The 10,423-nt window shown below is 47.2% G+C and overlaps 1 pseudogene; it reads left to right on the forward strand.

Annotated features, from left to right (window-relative positions):
• The first annotated feature begins 8,338 nt into the window (after nt 1-8,338).
• LOC109940328 (uncharacterized) lies at nt 8,339-10,129 on the forward strand (annotated as a pseudogene).
• Nucleotides 10,130-10,423: the final 294 nt, after the last annotated feature.

Below are 10,423 nucleotides of genomic sequence, written 5' to 3' on the forward strand. Positions count from 1 at the left end.
AGTTTCTCCCAAAAGCGTGCCACAAACAGTGCTCCTCTGTCAGATACAATGGTCTTTGGAATACCATGCAATCTTACTATCTGATCAACATAAATTTCTGCGTACTTCTCTGTCTTGTGGGTGGTGTGTACCGGCAAGAAATGAGCAGTCTTGGTCAACCTGTCCACAATAACCCAAATAGAATCATGGTGCCTGGAGGTATTGGGTAATCCCACTATGAAGTCCATGCAAATGTCCTCCCATTTCCAAGATGGTATGGGAAGGGGTTGCAGAGGGCCTGCTGCTTTCAAATGACTAGCTTTGATCCTCTGGCAGGTGTCACACTCGGATATGTACTTGGCAATTTCCCTTTTCATTCTAGTCCACCAATATAGAGATATGAGATCATGGTACATCTTGTTGCTACCAGGGTGCATGGAGAATTTGGAGAGGTGAGCTTCATCCAGTATCTTCTTTTTGAGCTCAGGGTCCTTGGGAACAACCAATCGATCTCCAAACCATAGAATTCCCTTGCTGTCCTGTCGGAAACACTTGTATTTTTCTGCCTTTTGCTTGATCATATCTTTGATAACCTAAACACCCTTATCCTCAACCTGTGCCCTGACTATCTGTTCTTGCAATGTGGGCTCCACCGAGATATAGCTTAGGTCACCCGAAGAAACAACTTCCAGGTTCAGCTTGCACAACTCGTCACACAGGGTGGTAACTCCCACATCCATGCTCATACAATTGCACTGGGCCTTTCTGCTCAAGGCATCTGCCACAACATTGGCCTTACCAGGGTGGTAATGCACCTCCAAATCATAGTCCTTGATTAACTCCAACCATCTCCTCTGCCTCATGTTCAGATCTGCCTGAGTGAAAATGTACTTGAGACTCTTGTGATCAGTGTAGATGTTACAGTGGGCTCCCATCAAGTAGTGTCTCCATATCTTTAGAGCATGAACCACAGCTGCCAATTCTAGATCATGCGTAGGGTAGTTCTGCTCATGGGGCCTGAGTGCTCTGGAAGCATAAGCAATGACTCTGTTTTCTTGCATCAAGACACATCCCAATCCAGTACCAGAAGCATCACAATAAACTTCAAATGGCTTGGTGTTGTCAGGTTGGGCCAGCACTGGGGCTGTTGTCAAATGCTGCCTCAAGGTATGAAAGGCATCTTCACACTTTTGGCTCCACTCAAATTTGACTCCCTTCTTCAACAGTTCAGTCATTGGTTTGGCAATTCTGGAGAAATCCGGAATAAATCGTCGATAATACCCTGCCAATCCCAGAAAACTCCGAATTTGCTTCACTGTAGTCGGGGGTTTCCAATCCATTACCTCTTGTACCTTCTCAGGATCAACTGATATCCCATCCTGAGAAATTGTGTGACCCAAGAATTTAATTTCCTTCAGCCAGAATTTACACTTAGACAACTTAGCATACAACTGATGGTCACGCAGTCTCTGAAGTACAATATGCAAATGTTTGGTGTGCTCGGCTTCATTCTTGGAATAAACTAGAATATCATCAATGAAAACGACCACGAACTTATCCAACTCTGGCATGAACACTGAGTTCATCAGGTACATAAAATAGGCCGGGGCATTGGTCAGCCCAAAAGACATCACCAGAAACTCATACAGTCCATATCTGGTAGAGAAAGCCGTCTTGGGAATATCGCTGGTACGGATCTTGATTTGATGGTATCCTGAGCGAAGATCTATCTTGGAGAATGGAGAACACTTTGGCTCCTACCAACTGATCGAACAGAACATCAATGCAGGGCAGTGGGTATTTGTTCTTGATAGTCACCGCATTGAGAGGGCGGTAGTCAACACACATCCTCAAACTTTCATCCTTTTTCTTCACAAATAAAGCTGGACATCCCCATGGTGAAGTACTTGGACGAATAAACCCCTTGTCCAACAACTCTTGCAATTGCTTTTTCAATTCCGCCAATTTCGTGGGAGGCATCCTATAGGGTCTCTTGGAGATAGGAGCGGTCCCGGGTTGCAATTCGATGGCGAACTCAATATTTCGGTCAGGTGGCATCCCTGGCAATTCCTCCGGAAAAACATCCGGATAGTCACGGACCACTGGGATCTTTTCCACTGGGGAATTTTATCATGACGAAAGCACAAGAACGGGTACAACCCTGGTCAGGCAGATATAGTGTAGTTTCACCACAAATTGGTGAGTGCACCTCAATGGCCCTAGCTGCAATATCAATCACAGCCTGATGTTTGGTTAACCAGTCAGTTCCCAATATGATATCCACTCTATCCAACCCCAAAATGAGGAGGTTGGTTTTAATTATCAGACTACCAAACTTTATAGGCACATTCTTGTTAATTTGGTAGGTGGCAACCCTGCCTCCGGGGGTGGAAATTGTGATACCTCCATTGGTGTGGTGAAAAGGTAACTGGCACTTGGCACTAAACTTGGCACTGATAAAACTATGCGATGCACCAGAATCAAAAAGAATAATAGCAGGATAATTCAAAATTGTAAAGATACCAGTCATGACGGGTGCTCCCTCTGGAATATCAGCCATGGTGGTGAAGTTTAGCCTGCCCTGCCTCACTTGCACCTTCTGCCTCTTGACTTGGTTCTGATTAGCATTCTGCCCCTGCCTCTGCTGATTCCTGGGGCAATTTTTGGCATAGTGCCCGGTGTTGCCACATGTGAAGCACCTATTGTCATTTGCCTGGCGGTACTGCTGCTTCTGCTGACTGTTCCTCTGAGCTGGAAACTGGGTGCGGTTGGGTGCCTGCTGCTGCTGCTGTGGTCGGATCACCCATCTTCCTTGCTGCTGCTGGGGTCCCCTGTTCAGAGTGTCGGACACAATCCTGAAGCGTTGTGGCTGAGCTGAGGGTCCTGCCACAGGGGTCTTCCTCTTCTTCTCTGCCTGCCTAGCTGTAATGCAGTCCTCTTGGGAGATAGCCATGTTGACCAACTCATTGTAACTGTTGGCCCTGACGGTGTTGAGACGGTCACGGAGCTTAGTGCCGAGCCCCCTCCTGAACCTGTCTCTCTTCTTCTCATCTGTATCTGCATGATACCCAGCATACTGGCACAAGTCATTAAAGGCCTGGGCATACTGCAACACTGTCCTGTTGCCCTGAGTGAGTGCCAAAAACTCATTGAGCTTCCGGTCCATGATCCCGGCTGGTATATGGTGTCCTCTGAAAGCTGCCTTGAACTCCCTCCACTCCACCTCTCGGTCCTCTGGCTGCATAGCAAGAAAATGATCCCACCAAGTCCTTGCGGGTCCGCGAAGCTGCTGGGTGGCAAACCTGACTTTGGTGACCTCTGAGCAAGCTCCATGGAGCAGTGGGAATTTGGATTCCACCACTCGCAGCCACACATCTGCATCAAGCGGGTCCTCTGCCCTTGTGAACAATGGAGGCTGGGTGCTGAGGAACTCCTGATAGGTAGCCGTCGCGGGGTGACGCTGATGGTCTCCACCACCATAGTGCTGAGGTGGTGGCTGACGCTGAGCCAGTTGTCTCAAGATCTCATTCTGCTGAGCCATGAGCTCCTGCAGAGTGGGAGGCGGTGGCGGTGGAGGAACGTGCTCATTCTGGCCACGACGCTGCCTCCCGGCCATCTGAAAAACCACATACTTAACACCTTATTTCCAAGTTCAAGATTTTATCGCGGAGAAAAAGTTAAAAACAACATGATAGACTCCGACTTCAACAAAAGGATTTTAAAAGGCACAAATTCTTCCTTCCAAATTTAAACTGATGACAGCATCCATCAAACAAGCTCCCAAGAGAGTTTAGCACGATTACATCAATTTGTCCCAAAATGACTCAACTCTATCTAGCCTAGTACCCCAAGGGTGCAAAAGCTAAGCTATCTGCGAGGAGTCTGACCATTCCACTTCTAACCCTATCCCGAACACCTAGTGAGCGAACGAAGCAACACTCGACTCGAGGGAAGGTGGTCTTCCCTAGCCAGCAGTGTCCACACTGGAGGCAGGCTCATCTCCTCCCTCGATGTCGACGTCCTCGTTGGCCTCCTGGTCCTGGATCTCCTGGTGATGCATGTCCAGGTGCTCGTTAGCCTCAGCGAGCTGCTGCTGAGTGTTAATGAGCTGATCCTCTAGAACCTCGATGGTGTTCTCCCTGGTGCCCACTAGCTCCTCCAATTCTTGGATATCCGTGGATAGCTGCTCCACCTGCAAGTCCTTCTCCACCATTTCTTGGGACAAATCAACCACGAGCTCCTCTCTGTTGTCCAACATAATCTTTGTTGCCTCCAGCAGTGCCATCAGATGGGACATCGCCTCACCTACAGACGGTACAGAGCATTCATGCACCGTACGGTCAAGTGCGCAGTCTGCCCTGGGTAGATGGCCCATATATCCTTGGCATGCTCCACCCGATCCTTCCACATTGGGTCGTCCTCCCTCTCGGCGGGGAACAAGCCAATGGGGTGGGTAGCCAGCTCTAAAGGATGGAATCCGCAGAAAGTAGTCAATCCATGCAGAGCGATCGCCTCGATCGTGTCCTCTGCTCGGTATCCGAAAGACTCGGAGTCCAAAGAGCGCCAGCCTGGCTGCAGGGGATGAGGCTCCAAAGTCATCCTCACTCTACAGCGAGGCACTCGGTGCTTCTCGAACTGCTGCACCGCGTACTGAGGGGGTGTCGTGTATCCGGCCCCCTGAAGTACCTCCCACAAAATGCGGGGAAAGCCCTCTCGTGCAAGTCCGTCAGTGTGGGTCAGTGCATTTCCGTCATCGGAGGATCCGTGGGAAGTCATCTGTGTACGGTTAAGCGTAAGTAGAAGAAAAAGAATTATAAAAAAGAACAAGGAAAAATAAACTCAGCCTTTCTCTAGTTAAGTAAAAAGGCACGGGGACCTGGTTGGTTGTTATCTTATTTTTAAGTCCTTTACTCAGTTATCCATTTGCTTAATTAAGAATGCATGCATGCTCGTCCTGAACGACCTCACAAGATAAAAGGAATCAGGAAGGACTCCCATCCTGTAAAAGCGGCCTGTAGGGCCTAGTTACTTAGCCACCTAGCTACCCTTCTATTACCCTAAGGCTTCACGTCCTAGGTCTATCCTGCTCGTCCTACTATCTATCCAACATTGTTTCTATCAAGTTTTACCTTGGAAAAGGATGGTATTCATGTTTTATTGATTCCTCTGTGGTGGTACAAGCTCCGATACCAGCTGTGGCGGAACTGCCCAAATTATTCCAACTTAAGTGCCTAAGCCCCGCCTTAGAGGCTAGACCACACTTAAATGGGAATAACCCGTCAATCCCTCGGATCTAGTCCGACACGGCCACTGACAGGATCAAGTACCACAATCTCACTCGATGGTGAGTCACAGAGCAAATACAATAAAGCATAAAACCATACATGTCAGAGTATTAAATTATTACATCATCATCATCATCGGAGTTTTTTTTTGCAAAAGTAACCATCATTGTTCGAAGTGCAGCGGAAATAAACTAACGATAAATAAATAGAGAGATGGGGAAGCCTGTCCCATCACTCCTCATGCTCCTCCTCAGTCGAGGCAGGGTCCCACTCGACAGTCCAACCCGATGGCAAGATGGACGGCCAAGTCACTCCAGCAACCATTTCCTCCAGAGAACCTGTAAAAATTATGCCACAAGCAAGGCTGAGTATACTAATACTCAGCTAGACTTACCCGGTGTGAGGAGTCTACTCCTCTACCTCTAGACATGCAGCTGTTTGGCTGTGGGGTTTGGTTGCCAAAAGCACTAGCTGAGTTTCTAAGTCAAGATTTTAATTTGGTCAAAATTAAGTGTGACTCTCTTAAGGCTAAAAGTGTACTATCTACTCATACATAGTAGCAAGCATTATTAGCAATCAACATCTTATATCAATTCATCATATTTCCACTTGTTACTCAATGCAGTACAATGGATCAAGCAGTCTCATTAGCTGCGAGAAGCAGACGATTCGAATCGAGTTTTTATCCTTGCAAGGTAAACCTAAACACACGACATGTAGGGGCACTCCGTCCCCACACACATCAACCGTCCCCATCGATTCCCTGGCAACAGATCAGGGCTCACCGCCTTGGCGTACAATGCCCCACTGACCCCGACTGGCCGTCGTGCAGTGACCGCACTTGTACCCACCATAACCGGAATGGGAGACCTCGTCTCAGGTCGCGTGAGGGGATATGTCTGCGGGCAGGTTCACTCAGGTACTAGGCTTACCGATTTACCATATTTCTCGGTATGTGTTTAGTACGTTCAAACGCTTGACACAGGTATCCGCACGTTAATCCTTATTTCATTTTCCATCTCGTAAACAACCAATCCCCATGGATTGTTGTCCACCAACTAGTATCATGATAGTGTGAAAGTGGGTACAATCAATTTCCTGATCTCGCGCGAGTGCTAGAAAAATCACTCGTCTTCTACCGAGATCCTAATTAAATAAAGCAACTACTCGTCCTATCATACTAGTATTCATCTCAAAAGGATTCCTGAGATCATGCAACTAGGGTTTCAATCAACTCCTACACTTAAGTGCACAGTACAATCCTACAAACATTAAGTGCAGTAAAATAGCATATAGAACAGGTTATGCATAGAACCGGGGCTTGCCTTCCAAAGCAGTGGCAGACAGGTCCTCTGGTGCAGGCTCGGGTGCTGGATCCGGGGCTACCTCCTGAGCAGCTCCTTGCTCCGGCACGAGGATGTACTCTCCGTCAGCAAGGTTACAGTCTATCGAAATGCAATGAACATGTATGTCATGATTATGCAGGATTTAATAATATTATGCTAAAGAGAACTAAGTTAAGAAGTAACTTAGGGTTTCTTAGTCATGCGGGGCTTCCAGTGGGTTAGGCTTATTACTCTTTAGGCTTGGGTTTTCAGTGAAGATAACATAGTGGATTGGTATTGCCTTGATACATTTTAGTGGACAGATTACAAAGGTTTTAGGATGACATTGATTTGCATTATTCATTTTCCTTGCTTTAATTTCCATTTAGGGTTTCTAGTGTAGGTTTGAACTACGACAGTGTTTTAATAATTCCCAAAAATTCTGTAAAAATTACAGTGGGTTGTCATTTGCTATTCTAGCTTGTTTTAAGAAATTGAGGCTCAAAGTACAAAGGCTAGGCTTTAACCAAAAATAACAAGAGTTATGCAAAATGGGCCACTTTACACTACATCTCTTAGTTAGGGGTGGGTTTTGTCCTAAAGGTTATTTTTGCTGGCATCCAATAGTAGCAATAGGCTTCTGTGCTAAAAATCACAGAAAACTAAGGGGTGGTTATTTAGTTATGATTTTCTTAAGCTTAATGTCAAAAAGGCACTTTCTACTACAGTATTATTTGAAAAATGTCAAACAGCAGATTTCATATTTCTCCTAAGTTCTCATTAATAAAACATTAGTTATCTCAAGGGTGGGGGTGTTTTTACCTTGGGGTTATTTTTGTAGAGTTTTTCTAAGTTTCACTTGTTTTATTAAATAAAAGGTATCCTACCTATTTTATACTAAACCAGGGTATGATATATTTTTCCAGTGAACTACATTAAATAAGTATCCTAACAAAAATAGAGGTACTCTCTGGTTCATTATTTAAATTACATTTTCTATTTTTCTTATCCTTAAGCATATTATACAATAAGGGGTAAAAACTAACTTAATGGAGTGGACAGAGAGGTTTAACATTTTTATCTGGGTTAGTAGGTAGATACAAACTTCTCAAAATTTTTCTAACCCCAGTCAAATAGTGCAACTAATTTTGGCCCTATTATTAAGCTTTTGGTCAAAACTATAATTAAATCAGAGCTTTAAAGTTTTCTATAGTACATAGGGGGTTTTATATTTTTCTTAAGTAGGATACATTATTTAGAGCATGACAAAATTGGTTTGACCAAATTTGGATGAATTAAACAGAAGTTATGAATTTTCAAAGTTTCTGTTCAATTTAAAAACAGATTTAATAAAGGTTTTCTGGAAAAATAGTTTACGCCGAGGTCCCTGGGTTTAAACTAAATCAACCTTCGCAAATCTACCCTCGCGCCACTATTCCCCTGTGTCTCTGACATTTCACAAAACCCCCTGACCTTCTCTCCCTCTCACCCGCAGTCCTTCCCCTTATGCAAACAGTAACCGCGGGAAAGAAAAAGGTGGCGCGGCTTACCGGCGGTGAGGGAGGTCCGGCGAAGGGTGGGGTTGGCTCGGGGAGACTCTGGCGGTCACGTCGAGGTACGGCTTGACGTCTGGGATGGCCGAAATCGCCCGGTCCACGCGCGCAGGCGGGTGTCCTCGTCGGCGGCCCTCCTGCTTAGATTTTCTTCTCAGCGGCATTATCCTTTCATGCGCGCTCCTTATCCTCTTCTCCCACAGGCGCGCTCAGATTTTCTTCATCCCGTGCCCAACCTTCATCTTCCAGCCGCCGCCCGACGAGCACTTCTCCATCTCCCTCCGCGCCCTGGCTCCTCTGCTGGCCGCTGGACGCGCGTGTGCCAGGGAGCGCTCCCTCCTCCCTTGTTTCCCTGGCGCATGGACTTCTCTTTACCCCAGTTCCTTGCCATGGCACACCCGAAGCTCCCTTCTGCTTCCTGCTCGGCGTCCTGCTCCAGCGATGCAGCTCGCCTAGCCGAGCTCCCTCAGCTCGCCCTATCCATGGCCGCGGTGCCCCTCTGCCTGCTGGAACTTCCTTGTCCGCGAGCCCTCCCTCGTCCAAGCGCCCGACCGCCCCAGCTCGCGCCCAAACTCCCTGCTTGGATTTCGTCCAGATCGAGCTGCTCCCATGGCGATTTCCCCTCGGATTCCTCCCTGTTCGCGCCCCTCTCTCTCTCTCTCTCTCGAGTCTCTGTGCCGCGCCCTGGCTCGGATTCTGCTCGACGCCCCTGCTTCCCTCAACTCCGGTATGCGTTGCGTTCTGTCGTGCTCCTCCCTCGTCGGAGCTCGCCGTCTGGCCATGGTGGTGGCACTGTTGTGCCTTTGCTCCCAGGTTGACGCACGCCCCGGCACTACTCTTCACTGGATTCGCCTTGCTCCATCCCCTGGCCGTGGATGTCGTCGTCCTCCAGCCCCGTGGATGCGCGCTCCTCTACCCCAACATCGGTAGCATCCCTGTGCTTGTGTTCGTCGACCTTCACTCCTCTCACCATGGTTGGCCAACCTCGCCGATGCTACTCTTTGGGGTCGCCTCTAGGCCTGATCGATGATTTCCCTCAGCCCAAGCCTTGCCTGCGCGGCTAGACCTCCTTGACGCCCTCACCTTGTTTGGGTGCTCGTCGCTGGAAATGCGGGAGATGAGCCACGTCTCCCTCCAATTGTTGTCGTGGCGGGCGACCTTGTTGTATCAAGCCGGTCATCGTCCTTGCCTACGGCTACTTCCGCTGGCCCCTCACGTCGCTGCCGCTCAATACATGTGCTACGCCATTGGATGCTGGTCAAACCAGGGACATGCTTCCTTCCTTGTCATCGCAATAGCAGCCCCCTTGCTCCTCACCGTCGTGCTCCCTTTGCCGCCGGGCCGTGCATTGTCACGTTCACTTCATTGTGTCGTCGTGGATTTGTCGACGTACTGATGTGGTACCTGGATCACGCTCGCCTCAACCCGAACGAGTCGTACTTCCATCCTCTTCATCAGATAGAAATCGTCACGCTGGCACATTGAGATCGTTGATCGCTATCCTCGTCTACGCCAAGCCCCAAGCTATGAAGACGCTCTTGTGCTGGCCCGCGTCATCATCATTCTTATCGTGGATTACCGACGTCAGTCGCCTCGACAACAACCACATCCACGACTCTGCCGTTCCAATAATTTTGCCGTACCGCCCTTCAAATCTAAGTCCTCGTCCGTTGGATCGTCGTCGTTGACCTTGCAACTTCAGCTCGAGTTAAATATGGTGAGTTGATTCGCTATTTCTATTATTAGTTTGATGATTGGATTAGCTAGATTTAATAGTCGTGATGATTCTTGTGTTTAGTAGGCATGCTGTGGGATGAGCTCCATATTCTTACTATTTTAGGTATGCTGCTCTGTGACGTCGTTCCTAAATAAATTGGAAGTGAGTAGCGCTAGCGAACCAATTTCAGTCGAAATACGAGAAACCCCAAGATAAAGCCAATGATTTTATCTAGTAGTTATCGTATTCTATATTTAGTAATAGACTGAGTGTCATGGATGAATGTTGATTGCTACTAGAATAATTTAAATGAATAGTAGCGACAAGTCTGTTTCAGTTAAAATATGAGAATTTCATGATAAAGGGTCTACAATAATGTTTTAAGTCATTAAGCCTTAAAATTATGGTCTTATAAAGATCTACAGTCTTTGATAATACTCTACTTACGAGACTATGGAATAGTAATTTTAAAGCTAATTGTAAAGCTACTAATTGTTATTCTAAGTCCAAGGTATACTAGATTAATTAACCTAAGTATTGTTAGTCTTTGATATTAGGTGTTAG

Source organism: Zea mays, chromosome 6, assembly GCF_902167145.1.
Source record: "Zea mays cultivar B73 chromosome 6, Zm-B73-REFERENCE-NAM-5.0, whole genome shotgun sequence".
Classification (NCBI taxonomy): domain Eukaryota; kingdom Viridiplantae; phylum Streptophyta; class Magnoliopsida; order Poales; family Poaceae; genus Zea; species Zea mays.